The sequence below is a fragment of the Anolis carolinensis genome, chromosome 2 (assembly GCF_035594765.1).
Source record: "Anolis carolinensis isolate JA03-04 chromosome 2, rAnoCar3.1.pri, whole genome shotgun sequence".
NCBI lineage: Eukaryota > Metazoa > Chordata > Lepidosauria > Squamata > Dactyloidae > Anolis > Anolis carolinensis.
Window position 1 is genome coordinate 308,322,735 of NC_085842.1, and position 19,798 is coordinate 308,342,532.

At 35.8% G+C, this 19,798-nt stretch overlaps 1 protein-coding gene across 18 annotated transcripts in view; it reads left to right on the plus strand.

Annotated features, from left to right (window-relative positions):
• Positions 1–19,798, plus strand: part of tcf4 (transcription factor 4) — a 378,409-nt gene that overhangs the window by 70,107 nt on the left and 288,504 nt on the right. The gene's annotated exons all lie outside the window — the stretch shown is intronic.

The following is a 19,798-nucleotide window of genomic DNA, read 5'->3' on the forward strand; positions in this document are numbered from 1 at the left end:
GGAAATGAGGCACGTCCTGCTGCTATTGTGCTTGTAGCAGCGGGACTCCCAAGGGACTGCACCAGCCCATCTTGAGACCTCAGTCTGGCAATGAGTTACTTGACTCATATTTTATTTTGGTTGTTTTTGTTACTTGTCGCGTATTATTCCAATTGAGCCGTAGCTTATAAATAAACCACTTCTCTTGCCCACCACAGTAGATGATTGATGGATTGCTGACAAATATATGAGGGGAAGTACCTACTGTTCAAATCATTGCCTTTCCAAACTGAATAATACCAAGACTGTAAACGTCATATTGTTTATTCTAGAACCAGTTACATAGAAGTCTGTTTTAGGGCATTTTAAAGTGGAAGCTCTCTAAGAATACAAGAATGTGGAATGGGATGAATATTGGAAAATTGACCATAGACAGAAAATGGAAGACATGGTCCTAATAAGATATAAAATGATAATTGAGATTGGTTTGATTTATTTTAATTACGATTTTATACTTTATTATTTTAATTGTTTAATTACTTTGTCATATGTTTGTGTTTTAAATGTGTTTTATTTGGTTAATTATGTTATTATTGGGCTTGGTCCTGCTTGCAAGCTGTCCCAAGTCCCTTTGAGGAGATAGTGGCGGGATATAAAAATATAGTTATTATCATTATTATTATTAAACTCGATGAACACAATGTACTCCATGAAGTGGTGATAGATTTCCATCTTATTACAGAGAGTCATAGAATTGGATGAGACCCCAAAGGGTGTTCATGCCAGCCCCATTTTGTCATACCATGCAATCAGAATCATTCCTGACAGATGGCCATCCAGCCTTCATTTAAACACCTCCAGCACAACATACTCCACCACCCTCTGAGACAGCATATTTCACTGTCGAAATGCTCTTGCCATCAGGATGTTTTTCCCAATTCTTAGATGGAATTGCTTCTCCTGTAGTTTGAATACATTTCTCCATGTCTTAATCTCCGGTACAACAGAAAACAAGCTTGCTACGTCAATATGACAAGAAGAGTGATATGAGGGTGGACTACCTTAACAGGATTACCAAAAGTATGCAGAGGTCAAATTATTTCAGTTATTTTAACACCGTAATTTATTTCTGTTTGAAACATGTATTGGCTTTCTCCCCCATTTGAATCTGTTTCAATAACAGCAAAAGAATACATACTTAAAGTATGTAATTCATAGGTGGCATACACCTCCAACTAAAACACTCAAAATTAATACATTTCGAAAAGCTACTGGAGACAGTTGTCAATTTTTTTGCTGGAAAATATTTCTTCTTCTTCTTCTTCTTTTTTTTAAAAAAAATCTCTACCCAATATTGTTTTATTCCGCCTTTTCCACTCTCCACTTTATATAACAGATGGCTGTTTGGCAGTTTCCTCTTTCTTTAGCATAATGTAAACTAAGAGTAGATTCCTCAGACCATAACATTATGTATCATGTCAGTCCCTACTTAGGGAAGAATAAAATATGTATGGAACTTGCTGGTTGTTTTAAAGTGCATATCTGTTTTGATGGGAAGTATGGGGACACAACATCTTGACTTTCTTGAGTCACCAGGGAGGATGTTTCTCTTGGTTTGGAGAATTAGAACTAATAGGCATTGATTTTTAGTTACACCCTTTCTACTCTTACTTCCTGCCATTGACAGGACACCATTTGCCTAAAATCTTACAAGTGAATATGGAAAACATCTGGCTTGCATTTACTTCAGGGTGGTGGTGGCAAATGCAAATATGCAATCTTACACTCTGCATCTCTTTGAACTGGATAATCTTGTCTCTCCTGGACATACCATTCAATAGAACCATGATGGGTTACTGATATTAGTACTGATATCATCCCCTTCTTATTGCAACAAGGATGAATGGATTAACAGTGATCACTTAGGTAAATGAAATAGTATTCTGGGAGAAATTTCAATATATTTCTCATATGATTCAAATGAGTTTATGACAGAAATAAGGTGAAAGCTAAAAGCTCTTGAAAATAAAATATACTCCCTAATAAGGTAAGTCCCCCAGCATTAACTGTCTATATTCTATCTTACATTTATACAAACTGGGAGTCATTTTCCCGTTCTTTCTGAAATCCTTCATTCATTGTCATAATGATTTGCTATACAGTGTTCCCTCACTACTTCGCGGTTCACTTTTCGTGGATTCGCTGTTTTGTGGTTTTTGAATTCACTCTAAAAGTCTATTAATAAATCATTAAAAAATTACAATTTACAGCCTAAGGAAGGGAGGGAGGAAAAGCCAAAGGGAGAGAAAAGGAGCCCAAGTGGCAACGGGAGGAGAAGGAGGCAATTTATCAACACACGATTGGTCGATAAAGACTTAAAATACTGTACTAAAATAATGTATAAATATTAAAATAAATATAGTGTCCCTACTTCGCAGATTTTCCTTTAATGCGGGTGGTCCTGGAACCTAACCCCAGCAATAAGTGAGGGAATACTGTATCTAAGATTCTTGGCCTTTTTACAAATCATTGTCACCATTCCATGTTTAGAACTGGTTTCCAATACCTATTTTTCTTGGCACTTGATTGCAACAATTCACTGTATAAGTATTTTTATATTACTAATCTTGTTAAAGTACAACACAACCCTAAACCACAAATAAAATTTTAAATGCTGCATTGAGATATCAAATAATACCAACATTATTACACATAATGGTTTATTTTAAATGTAGGTGTTTTTCTATTTGAGTGGGGTCACAACTTTGTAGTGGCTAATTCACTTCAGCTCTGTTGCTGATTTATTGGGAAAATATATCAGATTTTTGTCTAAGAAGCGGACTCTAGGAAAAAAGTTATTGAATATATTTTCATTCTTATGATAGAAGAGTGAGTAAATGATTTGAAGGCAAAATAAATTGAGTGGCAAGCAATTATGTAAGCATTCAAATACATGTTATTTGCTTTTATGTCAACTTTGATCTATGGCCACTGTATAAATGAGAGACCATCAAGAAACCTAGTCATCAACTGCCTTGCTTAGGTCTAGCAAATTTAGGGCTATGGCTTCCTTGATTGAATCAATCCACCTATAGTGCAGCCTTCCTTTTGTTTCATTTTCTTCAACTTTACTGAATTTCATTTTTATTGTCTGTCCCACTGAGTATCATGATATGTCCAAAGTAGGACAGCCGCAGTTTAGTTGTTTTCATTTCTAGTGAATGTTCAGGATCATTTTGTTCTAGAATCCTTCCGTTTGTTATTTTAGTAGTCTGTGGTGCATTCAGAACTTTCCTCAATCAAATGTTTCAAATAAGTTGGTTTTCTCCCTGTCAGCTTTCCTCACTGTCCAGTTTTCACAACCATACATAGAAACCAGAAATACTGGATGACTGTCTTTGGTATTTAAATATCTATATTTGCACTTGATGATCCTGTCTCTTTCTTTCATAGCTGTCTTAGTCATCTAAGCCAAGATCCATCTATCTTGAAATATATCCACAACATATCTGACCCTGACTTAAATTCTCTCTGTGTGTTCCTGTAAGACTAAGAACCCTGGCATCCATATACCAGTTTAAACCAAAAAGAGAGACCATCAGCTACTTGGCTATCTACTACCTTGACTTGTATCACCAATCAACCTGTTTTAAAAATACAGTAGCTTCAAAGAATACAACCTGTTCAGACCACCAAAGGAGCATCTTAAAACTTAGCTAGAATGATTTATGATACTTCTGAGCAGATTCTGTAAAAAACCTGCTTAGACTTGATAACAGATTGATTCCTCTTTCATATTTGTTGTGAGGATGTTGCTCCACTCCCATTGCACTCCTCTAAATTAATATGGTCCTACAATACGTTGATGCACTTTATAAGTGACAGGGAATCATAGCAAAGGAAGTTGTTTTTTTGCCATGTTATAGTGAAAGCTTATTCTTTAAGATACTGTAAACATTTGGAATAGTATAAGAATGTCGAAAATGGGGACTTTGTCCTTGTGGTATTTTAGTTTACTATTGGGAAAGAAATTCTGCTTCACTCTAAAGTATACATTATATATCTGTAGAAACATTTTATTTATTTTCAGTTCTGCTGTGTTTATCATGGATGTTTAACAAGGGAAATTGCTTGAACAGGAGAAACATTGAAGGGAGTTTTCCAGTATCTCAAAAACTTACTGGATCCCAAGGTTTAGTCAAACATAGAGCAAAGCTCTTTTAATAAATGAGCGTTATATTAGTCAGGGCTGTCCTATGTATGACAAAATATAGAACCAGCCTTCTCTGCCAAATACTGCTGGTGCCTCACCAAACTGTGACTTCCATGATTTTAGAGCATTCCACCATGGCAATTAAAGTAGTATCAAACCTTGTTATTATATGGCTGTCAAATAAACATCATCATCAGCAACAACATTCCCAACCAAGAGCTTTGGTGAAAACTGAGACCACACATTTCTACCCCCCTCTTGAATTCAAAGTTCTTGTCTTCTTAAAAAAATACAATGATTATAGTATTAAAATCTGGTTTTTATAAAAAACTAGCAAAGAATTGTATTTGAAAGTTAAATCACAACTCATTTTCCCCTCTTTTTTGAAACAGATAACAGATCTGCTGCTGCTTTCCTTTACTACTTAATCGATTAGACTGCGCAGGAGATCTCTCTCTAAGGTGCAATGCTCTTGCTTACAATCCACAAAGCCTCTTTCCCCCCATTTCTCTTGAAAAAAGATGCAGCTGACATCAGTCTTTTTCCTTTTTATGATATGGGGATGTGGTGGTATCAAAGCAGTCAGGATGAAAGTACAAAAGCTTCCTGTTTCCAGCTGTTTTCCTCCGCAAAGGTTTTTTTTCTTCCAAAGATGATGCTTCCTTTCAAGGGGTTTTTAATCTGCAAACTGTTTCCTCAGTTTATTTTACTACAGTAAAATGTTTTCCCTTTAGGTCATATCTGTCTCTTTTAAAAACCAACCTGCCCTTTATAGAGAGTTGCTTTTTTTTTCATAAAGCACTCAGAAGTGCAAACTTGCATTTATAAACAACCTTTACTGAAGTATGAAGACCAATAAATGTTTTGCCTATAGTATCAACATAGAGTGATTTTAAAAGCATAATGCGTAATTGTACCCTGAAGATTTCTTTGTATTTTATTTCTAAAGTACATTGGGAGTAATGGCTGTAGAGTACCTTAAAAAGTATTAAGATTGTATCAATTAATCTTATATATTTAAGGCAAGACTCTGTTGCAATGAAAATGGAAAGATCGTTATATTCTATACTTCTTTGGAATGCTTTTGACTTACAGGAAATGTTTGACATGAGCAAACTCTTAATATCCTGTATTGCTGTCACTGAGAATTTCTCCTATTAAATATTCTGCAGTTCTATTTTGTGTGACTGCATCCTTCTGCCCATTGATGGGGCCTAACTCAATGTATATTTTTTGCCATGGAATTATCCCATTTTTTAAAAAGATTATTTTTATTACTCATTTAACATTCATTTTCTGAGAATGTTGTGCTAAGTATCAACATCATTTTGAAGCATTTTCCCACTCTCATAGAACGTGACCTTATGTGCGGGTGATCATTTAGCACAGAAAAGCTGAATTAAGAAAAACAATAGAAAGCAGGGAGGTAACAAGCTTATGATAAGACTTTTGCCATGACAATTTCATGTAAAGAGAAAGAGTGGGTGTTTCAGCCATTACATTTTTAGAAATTTATATGCAAGATAGAGAAATAATATAGGTTGAGTAGCATTTCTCTGAAATCAAGAAATCTAAAATGCTCCAAAAACTAAAATTGTCCATATGTGTGGCACCTTTGCGTTTTGATGGTCCCATGTACATAAACTTCATTTCATGAACAAAAGTATTTAAAATATTGGCTATAAGATTATCTTCAGGTTTCATTTTTAAGCATAAATGAATTTTCTGTTTCTGGCTCCCATTTCCAAGATCTCTCTTAAAATATATATGAAAAAGAATCTGAAATACGGAATACTTCCAGTCCAAGTAGTAATAAAAGCTGTATAGGAATTAAATTGATGTTAAACTAAAATTTGAAATAGAAAATACATATATGGGAAAGTAAATAATACTGAGAAGAGTAAAATTGAGATGACAGGACAAACCAGTGGTGAGCCATAGCAGCAAATATATTATTTTGGGATATCTAATATTTAAAAACAAAGAATTTGAGATACAGTAGAGTCTTGCTTATCCAACGTAAACGGGCCGGCAGAATGTTGGATAAGCGAATATGTTGGATAAGGAGAGATTAAGGAAAAGTATATTAAACATCAAATTAGGTTATGATTTCACAAATTAAGCACCAAAACATCATGTTATACAACAAATTTGACAGAAAAAGTAGTTCAATACACAGTAATGCTATGTAGTAATTACTGTATTTACGAATTTAGCACCAAAATATCATGATGTATTGAAAACATTGACTACAAAATATGTGTTGGATAATCCAGAACATTGGATAAGTGAGTGTTGGATAAGTGAGACTCTACTGTAGTCGAAAAATATGGTAAGAGAGAATTGTTTGATGAGCTAGAAACTTGAATCATACCCAGATCAAATTACTGAAAATGTGGATGTATTTTGAAGTGTGAAAGCAAATTTTATGCAGGCAGGTTAGGAAATTGTGATTGATAACATTACAGGGAAACATACAATAGAAAAGAAACAAAAACTGTAGTGGAACATTAAAACAGTGTTTCTAAAAAGCCTCTGTAAACGTTTTTGAAAAAAGAAGTATAGTTTGTTGCTAGTCATTCCAAATGCACATTCAACATGTCTCAAAACCTACAGCTGATACAGGTTTCCACATTCTGGAGACAGCAGTAAGATTCTGTGGCATCTGTGTAGATGTGTGGCCTTTGGTATAGTTATACTAGAATGCTATAGTGCTAAATTTGGCCATGGAAACCCCCTGGGTGATCCTGGGCATGTCACACTTTCTCAGATTCAGAGGAAGGCAATTGCTAAGAAAACTTGCTAAGAAAAACGTATGATAGATTTGCCTTAGGGGGCTCCATTATGACTTGATGGTACACAACAAATTCCACCTGCAACTCACCTTGATACTCTTCTTATTCTATGTGGATATAGAATTTGATTTTCATCTGGAATTTAAAATAGATATACCTCTGTTTTAAAACTTATCTACATAACTAGGAGAACTTTTCTGGAGGAAGAGCAGGAGCTGTCCATTTATATCCTCAATGCTCAATAGAAATAGTCAAATGGGTACGACTAATGGAGTGCATAAAGATAAATCTTGGGAGGAAATGATGAGGTGCATTCAGTCAAATTTCTAATGCCAATATCATGCAATACATAGTGTAATTATGGGGAAATGCCCTGTTCACTTTGATAACAGTGGAATCATTTGGACGTAACAGTACACCAGAAATTCCTTCACATATGAAACGAATACTTTATTCTTGAGTTTTCTAAAAATGATAGTCATGGGCTCATGAGCAATAACACAAACAACAACAACAATTCTGCTTTTTACCGGACTCTCCCTGGGGCTCGAGGTGGGTTACAGGATAATTAAAACACATAAACATTTAAAAAATGCCACAATACACATATTAAAATATATTTCTATAAAATATGTATTAAAATACACAAAATGTAAATTAAACAAAGGACAAATGTTTAAAATTCACCATTATTTAATCTTAACATGATACCTTAACAGTTGTAGTCTTGACAAATATAGTCAATTTTTCTCCATCCATGTTAGTGTTATTAGCATTTCTTTACATGAACATAGTTGATAAACTTCATTCATTAAATAACTTATATTTTAACTTCAGTTGGTTCATAATCTGAATTCATTATTATACTAAACTTTATTCATATAATTCTACTTGCTGTATTTTACACTATTATTTTACTTGCAATCTGAGCTAGCCTTAAATTAACTTAATGTATGTTCTCTCTTTCAAGGAATGATTAATTGAGATAGAATATTTCACAGTTTGAAAGGTGGGATCCTTTCATGTGTGCATGAGTGGCCACTGTAGGACACTAAAATTCATGGACTTCTCTGGTATACTTTCAAAGGCAATTTATTGATATTTTCTTAGCCCTTGCCTCCTTCACTTTGAGTTTTTCTCAAACATCATAATGGGGTAGGGTAATGGTTAAGGCAATGTCTGAATGCCTTATTAAGTTTAGTTTAGCTTAGCTGTTACAATATCAAGCCATTTGAAATGTTTAAGGATGTCTTTGTCTTATGCAGTAATATAAAAATCAGGAGTTGATATATTGGGCATAACCAATTTTAATATTATACTTTTTTCTGAATCATGAAGAAACCAGCAGCATATGTGTGAGTACCACCTCATTTCCTTTGTGCTTCAAAACAGTTTTTAAGCATATGCTTGGGATGGAAATGGTGTCCCAAATGTCAGGATATGCTGAAGGATCTAGCAGTGTTCCTGGATGGTTGTCTTATGTTTACTGCTTATTGGTTTCATTGTGGGTGAAGGTCTGTTGTGGTTTGTAAACATGTTCCTGGAGATCTATAAAAATTACTGTATTCAGAAAAGCAACAGTTGTCACAGTTGAATGGGTTAGTAAGTAACAAGGGGGCTGTAAACAGAGTGTATTGCAGTGGCTTGTGCAGTCTCATTACCATACTCTTTCCATTGCCTGCCTGTTTGCCTGTTATCATAACATTTGAAAATAAAAATTTAAAAACAAAAAATGTAGCAAACTTTTGCTAAGTTTCAAATTCTGCCAGCCTCATTAGAAATGCTGTCAACAAGATTCTCTAAGTTGCCTTGAGTTGAAAGGAATTTGGATAGCTAGCCCAAGAATGAGGCTGGGTTGGGCCATAGCACTTATAAAAACAGGGGTGCAATCCAACTAAACTAAAAATTATAATCTTTTTGCTTTTAAACTTATAATAAATGTAGTTTGAAAATTTATAAGAAATACCATTAATTATCCCATGTTGTTAACATGTCTGGTTTATAATAAGAATGTGTAGGTTGATGTGTTACATGGAAACAAATGACTTTAGTTATGAATTACCAGATAGTTCTGTGTAATGTGGAAATGAGCAGCAACTATGCAAACATCTGAAGTTTGTCTCACATACTTTCCAGGAGCTGCTTCTTTATCTCACAGATTTCTTTTGGAAATGGAAATGAATTCGCATTGTGGGAAAATGTAAGGAGTAATAATGGAGGGTGTAGAGGGAAGAGAAAATAGGGGAAAACGGAGTCACTTTAAAATGCAAAAAGGGTCTGGAAACTATCATGGTCACAATACTGTCTAGTCCAGGAAATGAAGCCATAACAAAAACCAGCCAGTGGCAGATTTAAGAGGAGAAAAGTCTGTGTGAAGAAGGCCAGTTGAGAAAACAGCCCAAGGGCAAGGAAAGAGATCCTCTTTCTCCTTGGGCAGATAGGCATTGGGGAGGTCTCATCAACACTGGAATCAGTCAGAGAAGTTGAGAGACTGATCACTGGCCTTGACTTCCACATTCTGGTATTTGCAACTGGGGTTGTTTGTGCACCACCTCCTTTTTCTCACGCTCCTCCTCAATGTGCCTCACTGCCTCTTGGAGCAGTGCCTTCTGGACCTCCAGGTCAGCCAGGTATTTCTCAAACTTCTAACACTTTTGGGCATTCCACTGTGGCTAGCTCAAAGCCCTCCGGAACAATAAGGGGTTTGCAGCCCCTCTTTGGCACAAAGAACGACTGTTCCACCACAGTGCTAGGTTGGGCCTTGAAAGAGGCAGCCTTCTTCTGCCACTTCATCTCTTTGTTGAGCTGGTGCTGCCACATTTCATGCTGAAGGGCCCCTCGCTTATCAATTGCCAGCTGGAAGGGCTCTGGCTTGGTGGGACTGTTCACCTTCTCTGGCAAACTGATGTGACCAAAATGGGGCAGCAGGAAAGATTTGAACTTGGGGACCATTTTTCCCCCTGAAGATCTTCATTTTTTTTTCTCTTTCTGGAGCTGCCTGTCTTTGTCCTGGAAGTCAAAGGAAAATGGGCACATCTCCACCTGCCTTTACTCTGCAGGCTTTGGCTTAAGGGGCACTGGCTTGACTTTGATCACTGGAACCACTTTTTCCTTCTCTTTCTCTTCTCCTTACAAGGGCAAAAGCTGGGGACTTTGGAATTGTGAGGGAAGCCTGTTTCTTCTCTGGAACACCCAGCACATCCTCTAAGATTTTAAAGGGGCATGGCTTCGAGTGGGACTCATAATGCTGCTCCTCCTACGGTTTCTTGCTCTTGCGGACCTGAGTACATTTTTCTATCTTCAAGTTGGAGATAGAAAAGGTGGGCTCGTTGTTGGTGGCTTCTTAGGCAAGAGGGGAGTGTCCTTCAAGATTCAATAGTTGAGTTCATGAGCTTTGAACTTGTACTGAATTTCTCCAGCTATTCAGGTTTCCTATTTATTTTTTGTGTATTTGAAAGAATATAATTGAAATTTGTTCATTGAAATAAATGGAATATATGCACATCTTTGATTGCATGTAACTTTATTGTTTGAGATATGTTTCTTCACAATTCTGGTTAGAATTTGAAGACACAAATCTGGTAAATGAGGTGAACAGTCACTTAAAACACTTTTCTCTGCAGTATGACATTAATATAAAGTTACAGAAGTGTGCATATTTTAGCTCATCTGTCTCTTTAACTTTTTGTGATACAATTTTCTTTTTTAGCATAGTATTAATAAGTCCAGTAAAGCACATATAATATTAAACACATATACAACAAGTACTGTATAAAATATTGTGGAGATTCAGCTTTTCTGTTTTTAATTCATTGGCTTGAAATAATAATAATAAAAAACATTTGGCATTATTTTAACTGTTTTTCATGATTTTTGGGTGCTGAATTTGAACAAATACATTTAAAAAGTCATACCACACAGTTATTTCATAAAATTGATTCTTCTTTAGCAATTCAGTTGTTACTCAGTTTTGATTATATTCTGATGCCGGTTTTCTTTAGTGTTTTTGAACTGATTTTTGTGTCTCAGATCAATGAAAGTCTATTAGAAAAGTTTAACCTATTTCTTATTGTTTGCCCTTTACTTCCTAATTTTTTCCCCTCGGCCACCTATTACAAAATAAAGGAGTCAAAGCATTTTTTAAAAAATAGTACATGATGGTCCAAATCAGACATCATTTTTAGAATGCTAAATTGCTATAAAACTAGCGTACTTTAAACAAGTTTTCATGACAAGACATTTTTGCAGTCCTATGCTATACATGTATATATTTGCAGTATTATTGGATGATTTTCAGGGCATAATCATCATCATGTGGCATATAGTTAAAAATAAGATGTTTAAAAACATTTATTATGATACAGAGGATTAGTGTTTTGCATATTGGATAGAATTCCTGGAGAGTATGGTTTACATCCTCAATGGGTGATCTTAGACAATAGACATGTGTGCAGATTTGATTTCTTCCAATACCTTCAGTGGCCTGCAATGGTAAGGGACCTCCTGGTATGAAAATTGTAAGGGCCTTCTGGCCCGCAACAAAAGAAGCAGGAGCTGATCTCAGCTCCTCCTCCCCTATTTGGCGTCACAGATGAATCTTTTTTATTTTCCTTTATTTTCCTGATTCTTTTTATTTAGTGGGACTGACTGGGAGTTGAGGACCTAAGAGATGGTGGGTGGGGTACGTGCACGTTTGGTAGCTTTCAGCCCTTTAGATTCTTTTTCTCCTTCCCTTCCTCTCCTTCAGAAAATACCTTTAAAGGATAATAATAATTAATAATAGTAATCCCATCAAACAAAAAGAGAAGTCTGCCTCTCTTCTAGAATAGAAATTAGAATCAGCTTTAAGGAAGCAAAACCCCAAGCAAAAAGGAGATTGCAGGCAAGAGAGGGGATTTTTAAGGTAGTCCAGGTCATCGCTCTTCCTTCCCTGGGCCTCCTTAAAATGCCTTGGAAAACTGTGTAGTGTGCTCCTGGTGTTAGGAGAGAAAGTGTGCACGCGTGCCTCTCCTCTAGAGTAGAATAGCTTTAAGAAGCATTAAACCCAGTCTCCTCCTCTACAAAGTGAAAGGCTCCAGAAAGGGTGGTAACTTTGAGGCTTTTTAAATCCAGGTCTTAGTGAAGGGTAGGGAAGGTGAGCCTATGGGAAGCCCCCCCCCCCCAATGGGCTGGATAGGGTGCTTTCTTAACCCCGTTGCTGACATCCACCTCCTTTGAAGGGAAGAAAGGAAAGGCTCCCAGGGGAAAGGAGAGCCTCATTAATTTTCCATTGCCGCCAATGGACCAAAAAGACCTGGGCTTTTTTGGATGCAGAATGAAAACAGCCATTTGGCAGTGCATCGGGAGATGCTGGAAAATAGATGTGGGAGGCTTCCGGTAACTGGCAAGCAGAAACGGATAACAATTCACCCGAAATACAAAAGCCTATTAGACAAGCCGCACCCTCTCAGTTTAAATTCAGTTAAAACAGGTCTTAAAAAGTAAAACTCTTTTCATAACATGTGTTTTGAAACAAATCAGTGAGGTCCAAAGACTTTAATAAGCAGACATGTTTTTATTCGGCACCTACAGTTGTGGTTCCATAGAATGGAAGTAGACATCTTAAGTAACAACCTTGTAGTTATTAACTTTATTTTTAAATATTAATTCTGTCCTTCTAATTGAAATGTATACCACCAGAATCTCAATTTTATTCCTCTCAAGAATTGAAATGTCATAGAGTAGGGTATCCTGATCAGAGAAGTGGGATGTTTATAGATAGAGATGTTGGGAATGTAGCTTGCAGGCTGAATGTGCTGTTTTAATTATCCTTGACATCTCCAGACTCTCTCAACCAGGAGAGACAATTTATAATTTAAACAGATTTCAGGGCTCTTACACTGTGAAAATGTTTGACATTTTTATTTTTTGAAAGCAGAAAATGACTTCCAAGCACTTTCATTTTTAGTTTCTGGAATTTCTGTCTATGTTGCCCTCATGCTTGCTAGGCCTGTTACAGTTGTTCACACCTACTGTAAACCAAAGCAACTCCACACCCCACCTGTTCAAGTTATAGTTGAATTTTTTAACATGTTTGTTGTTGCCTATATCTTTTGTATGCCATATTTCTCCCAGAGTGGGTCCCAAGATGGATCCCCAAAGCAATGGTTTGAATATTGATTTACACCCAACCAAGTTTTGATCACAAAGACTTTTTTCTAGATTTTTTTCTAAATGACCTCACTGAGTCTGAGTGGCATTAATAAATCAGAAGGAATAAGCCATGTGCCTTATTAAAGAGTGTGGATAGAGTACTGGCCTTTGGTCTTCTCCATTGCCATCTTCTGTGCTTATGTTCTACATGGGGCAGATTGGAAATGAAGATTGTCTATATATGTCTAATTGATCTTCCTTATACTTGACATCTCCAACCTCCATTGCTCTGTAGTATTATTACGAATATCTCATTTCACTCTTAAAAGTTTTATTGTTCAGAACAGACACCAGTAGTTTCAAGGTTTCCCAGATAAATTCTATGAGGTTTGAAAGGGTGGCAGCTTCTACGTTTCATTATAACATAAAATAAGTCAATGCATGTTGTATATTTCATTATGATTAATTAATATGACAGTTATTGTAGTAACAGAATTTACATTGTTGTATCACATTTCTATTACACAAATTTTTTGAAATATATATTGGAAAGTATCTTCCAGCCTTAATGATATCGGCATTATTTTATCTTGCAAAATATCCAATTTTCCTGACAAGCAGTTGTAATGTAGCACTTTGGTTTATAGCTTGGGCAAAATGTGTGACATTTATTTCTCCTGTCTAATGCCTAAGTCAAAACTGCATTGCAAGTAATTTGTAGCATCATTGAAGACCAATATTACTTTATCTTGTGCAAATATTGAATGATAGAAACTGCATAGAACATATAATGCCCTACTTTTTATTACATCTATTTTACTTTCCCTAGTACATATCTAGTTGATAAATGTATATGCATATATATTATTTATCCGTTCTTGTAAAGAGGATGCATAATTGCCTATTAAATATGTTAATTGCATAAATATATCTTGCTCAATCTCTTTTTCTTTTCTGTTTATAAAATAAATGTTTTAGTTAAATTAGGCAACATGCTGGTATGTGAAAATAGTAATATAAGCTTTAGCTTTGTATACACCTTAGAATAGGAGAAAACACTTACTTAAAATCAGTATGACTTTCACAACAGGGGAGAATGTTAAAAGTCCTTTCCAGATTAGAAATACTCTAAAATAGAAAGCATCTGCCTCTCATCTCTTAAAATCGTGGTCAGAAGCATTCTGAGTTAATTGAACAAGACTTTTGTTTAAAAAATCCAAAATAGAATAATCCTGCTTTATATTGCAAAAAAAAAAAAGTGTTCTCAAGAAGAGAGTGCATGCACAGTGTAGAATTATTGCAGATGACACTACTTTATTTGCCCTGTCTCAATGCTGTGTAATCATGGAAAATGTAGTTTTTTAGGATCTTTAGCTTTCCCTGCTGAAGTGTTGATGCTTCATCAAACTACAAATCCCAGGATTGCATAGCATTGAGCCATGGTAGTTAAAGTGTCAAACTGCATTAATTTTCCAGTGTAGATGTGTCCAAAGACAAGGATAACCAAGAAGCAGAAACTAACAATCATGTCTCTGTATTTTTCACTGAAGAAAGTCCTACAAAATTCAAGGTGTTGCCATAAATTGACAGGCAAGACTGTTCTTTAGTCATGGGTGAAGGAAAAAGAGAGTGTTACATGATCTGAGAACCATACAAGTTGAAAAAAAGCCCCTTAGATTTTTTTTTCGTGTCAGAAGCAACTTGAGAAATTGCAAGTTGCTTCTGGTGTGAAAGAATTGGCTGTCTGCAAGAATGTTGCCCAGGGGACACCCGGATGTTTGATGTTTCACCATCCTGTGGGAGGCTGCTCCTATGTCTCCACAGGGGGAGCTAGAGCTGACAGACTGGAGCTCACCCCACTCCCCGGATTCAAACCACCAACCTTTCAGTCAGCAGTCCTGCTGGCACAAGAGTAATCCATTGCACCACCGAGGGCTCCCCCTTAGAAATGAAATAAATTGATACATAAAAAGTTGATAAAAGAAGGTGAATTCCTACATCTGGAGCTGGTTCAATAAGGAACAAAATATATGTTTTAACTATTGAGGAAACATAGTGCTGCTGAGCCTGTGGTAAATGCTTTTCACATTTTCTCATACTGTTTTTTTTTCCACTCAAAAGTGATAGAAAGTAAAATGTTTGTGAAATAAAATAAAAGTAAAGATCTTCAGAATGCCAAAGTTCTGAATATATGGCTCACTACTCTCATTGTAGATATGGATGGATGGATGAAGGACAGGTGGTTGAATGGGACATAATATTTCCAGCCACCTATTGGTTAGTCTTAACATTATTTGGAAGAAGAAGAAAAAATTGAGCGATAGCGTGTGCAAGTGCTTATATAATTTTTTTAATTACCAGAATTTTGGCACAATTTTTATAAGATTTATCCAACACTTGAACTTCCTTTCCCTGTTTGGCAGCTTCAACCAGAGCTCATTCCTCCAAATGTCAGGCATATATTTTCATTTACATCTGTGTATTTGGGGGCTGCATTTCTCTTCACCATTTCCCCTGTATTTTATTTGTGTTAAAGTAAAAAGTAATGGCATAAGGTTTCTACATGTAAACACAAAATGGAGTCAACGGATTCTTAGCAGTAATAGGGCTACTACCCTTCCAAACACAGGAAGCCAGTTTTTTGGCTGTTTTCATTAAGTGCATTCCTTCTGTCAGAAGGCATGTTTGTAATGGTACATCTTATTCCTGCTTTCTGCTTGTGGCAGTGCTTCCTAAACTTCTTAACCCTTCTTTCTAAATTTACTTTGCTGGTCCTTCCAAACCAACAGCAACCATCTGTTCTGTAGTTCATCATGCAAAAGTTCTTGCACATTGTTTTGCGCGTACAGTTTGCTGCCCAGTGCATACAGTCTGCTACTTAGTGTAAGAATCTATGGGTTGGAGCACTAAATCATAACTGGCATTAAAATAAGCTCCCTGATTGATTCTGATATCACATGCAAAGACTAGTAGCTGAAGAAAAATAGTACAGTAGTTCTCCTCAGATCTGGTTGGGATGATGGTTGTAGTAGAAGAGAAGCCGACTCCATAAATCAGGTTTTGTTTCACAAGGATCCTTTATGATAATTCATGTCGCTTATGTGTAATGTTGATGTGAGTGGGAAAGCTAATTTATCTCCAGTTCCCTTTTCTCTCGGGTAACTTCTTCAGATGTTGTACTACTTTTCTCCTGAATAATACAGATCCATGATAAATGATAAAGTTGACATGGCCTGATTTAAATGACAAAGTTGACATGGCCTGATTTAAGGATGAAGCATGAGGATCTCGGATGAATGGAATTAATTATATATACGTTTTTAAGGTTTTTTATAATGTGTTTTAACAATGTTATTAATGGATCTGTTTATATTGTTTTGTTTTTATGACTGCATTTTGGGCATTACATTTTGCCAATTTTTGTAAGCTGCCCTGAGTCCCCTCAGGTGAGAAGAGCAGGGTACAAATATTGTAAATAAATAAATCAATAAATGATAGTCAAAGTAAAAAGTACATAAGGCATACATGATCTTCCAAACCTACTTTTTAATGTAATGTTTGCACCATAATCTGAGCATAGAGGATGGTGATCCTTGCTCACAGTAAGCAGTTCTAGTGCCTGCATGGGGGCCATGAGTGCATCTACACCAGGCATGGACAGACTTGGGCCGTCCAGGTGTTTTGGACTTCAACTTCTACAATTCCTAGCAGCCAGTAGGCCCAAGTTTGCATGTACACCCAGACGGTCCAAATCTGCCCATGTCTGATCTACACTGTAGAATGAATGCCGTTTGATATCAGTTAAACTGCCCTGGTTCCATGTTCTAAAATTCCTGGGTGTGTAGGTTGTTGCAGTCTTTGGCAGAGAGGACCAAAGACCCTGTAAGACTGCCACTGCCATGATTCCATAGGATTAAGCCATGGCAGTTAAAGTGGTTTCAAATGGCATCAATTTTACAGTGTAGATACATCCATAAAAGAAGAGTTGGTTGCTCACCTCAGCCTTCAGTTCAGAGCACCCAGCAACCTCAACCAGCAGTGACAATGGGATTTGTAGCCCAAAATCTTGGGGAAGGAAATGTCTAATTGGAAATGGGTCTTGTGGAGTATTAAAAAAGGCTTTGATGTATGACTACAGATCATAATTCACTGGGGAGGATTTATAGTCCTTATTTATTTCCATCATTTCTATGCCGCCCTTCTCACCCGAAGGGACTCAGGGCGGCTCACAATCCTTGAAAACAATATTCCTATCAAATCTGCTGTTGATGCATAGTGCCCCAATATATCTCTCTAAAATGTGTTTACATACTGTCATAATCAGTATCTACGAATAGCATTGGGCCAAACATACAAACAGGGTTGGCTTTTACCTCAAAGTTAACTATTTTTGTGTTTTCAGTTTCAGGCATCCTCAGCACTTCCCTCTTCAGCTTTTCTTTGGTGATAATGATCTCTGTGTTGAGTGCTTTACATGTTCAAATGCCTGTGTGGCTTCTTGAATACAGATTTAGCAAATTAAATTTAGATGCCAATTCTTTCATATGCCTTAATGGTATTTTCATGATCAATGCTGACACTTAATGTAATGCTAAACTTCATTATAGTAACTTATTCTATAAAATAAACTACACATTGTATGTGTACCATTAACCTGGTTATTCCTTCCACCTCTTATGGGAATCCCCATCTCTCCTTGGATATCAGTGATGTATTGAGGCGGTGCTGCCAACTTTTAATGAGATTACTAATGTGGCGTAACTGTGTAGCAAATTATTAAATGCTATTCCATATGATTATTCTGTTTATTTTAGTAATTTGAGAGTTTACTTCATTATAAATCAGATTGCATTGCAGTTATTGTTATTAACTCAAAGTTAAATGAAGGCCACCACTGAAACATGCAATCATATCAAGGAAATTGTTATTGTATAACAAAAGAATGTTATACTAAAGAACAATGAAAAATGAGGTGACTTAATAGATCTCTACTCCCTTGAGCTTTTAATAATGGCACCTATTTTTCTGGGTATTTTTAATTTCTCCAATTTTATGAATGTATTCTATTTAGCTCTTTGTTGTGTTTAACGGATGCCAATTTCTGTTGTGCTGGTAACTAATTTTGAGAAAATTAAAAATATCAACTTTAGAAATTCATTATCTAGCTTTAATTACTTGAGCATGGTTCTTCCTACTATTTCATGGCCTGCTAAGCCAAATATCATGGCATTATTGCTATGCTGGCAAGGATTTGGCATGTTCAGCTAAAATAATGATCAGGACCACCTGCTCAGAGTGCTGTGATTGAATCAGATGAGGAAGGCTTTGCTTAACTTCATTGGAACTAGTATATCACAAAATAAAAAATCATTTTGTCTTCCCCAGGTATCGTCTGTGTAGCTTTGATAACTAATTATTTATAAGATGTATGGGACAAATTTGAGGTCCCACAGGAAGAACTTTATAAAGATTTTCCCCATCTTCTCTCATTTTCTGTTTGAGAAACATATGTGTCCAATTTATCATTCTTTTTTTTTTGTTCTTGTAAGTCTACTCTTCATAAACAATGTGAACTATTATTTCGTTGATAGTATGGGTTTTGGGATGTTGTTTCAGCACAGGTCTGAAACTGATAGCAATGTACAGATACAGATTGTCCCTTTCTTAGAATACATAATACAATTGGAAAGATGGAAAAAGGGATTTTAGAGAAGTACTTAGTGTCTTGACAGGTGAAACAAAGATTATTGGCTCCTTGATATCATTTAGATATCCCTCATATTTGAGTTTGTTGGAAGTCAGGCTCATAATAGTAATTACATTTTGTCCACTTGACTGGCTGAATACTAAAGTTAAAATATGGCTTTTGATGCTTAACTATTTTGTCAAACCCTGTAGGACTACATGATTTTTAATTTGTTTAAAGCTATTTGAGTTGTTTAATATGCTTTTAGAATCTACAAAATATTTGGGGTTTTGATATTTTGAATGTTTTATATTATTCTAAATTGTTTTACATATACATTTTGCAATTTAATAAATGCAATTATTTTAAAAGTTATACACAGCCATATTTTTCAATACTAATGTCATATTGTAATGTGTGATGATGGTATGGACATCTACTTTGTGTGAATTAATCTTTAGAGATAGAGATTACAATGGCAGAAAATCCAAGTGAGTCCAGTGTGTTAGGATATCAGTTTTGGATATCATGTTTAATTAACATCTCATCCTGTGGTCTTTCCAGGTCAGTGTGCACCTAAAAGCTCATGCACACTTACTCCTAGCATTGGGTTTTGACATCAGTAAATGTCATAGTTTTCAGATGTGTGGTTGCCAAGACATAGAAGTAATGAGGACTTCAATCTTAAGCTATCTTACTTCTGAGCAAAGATGTATGAACCAATCTGGAGAGTATCCAGAATTCACCCATTCTGCATTCAAACTGTAATTTCTGTTATTGTAAAGGAAAAAAAAAGGCTTATCTTAAGAACCTTGTTTTTCTTTTCGATTATCTATTGTTCTCTCAATCATTTAACACTTAGAAGATTCCACTCTACAAAACAAGGAACAAGCAGTTTGTATCTGAAATCATTTTACTATTTTAAAACTCAGAATTAGCAACCGTCTTGTCAACAGCTAGCTGTATGCTGATAGCTTTCAGGCTTGCAAGCTT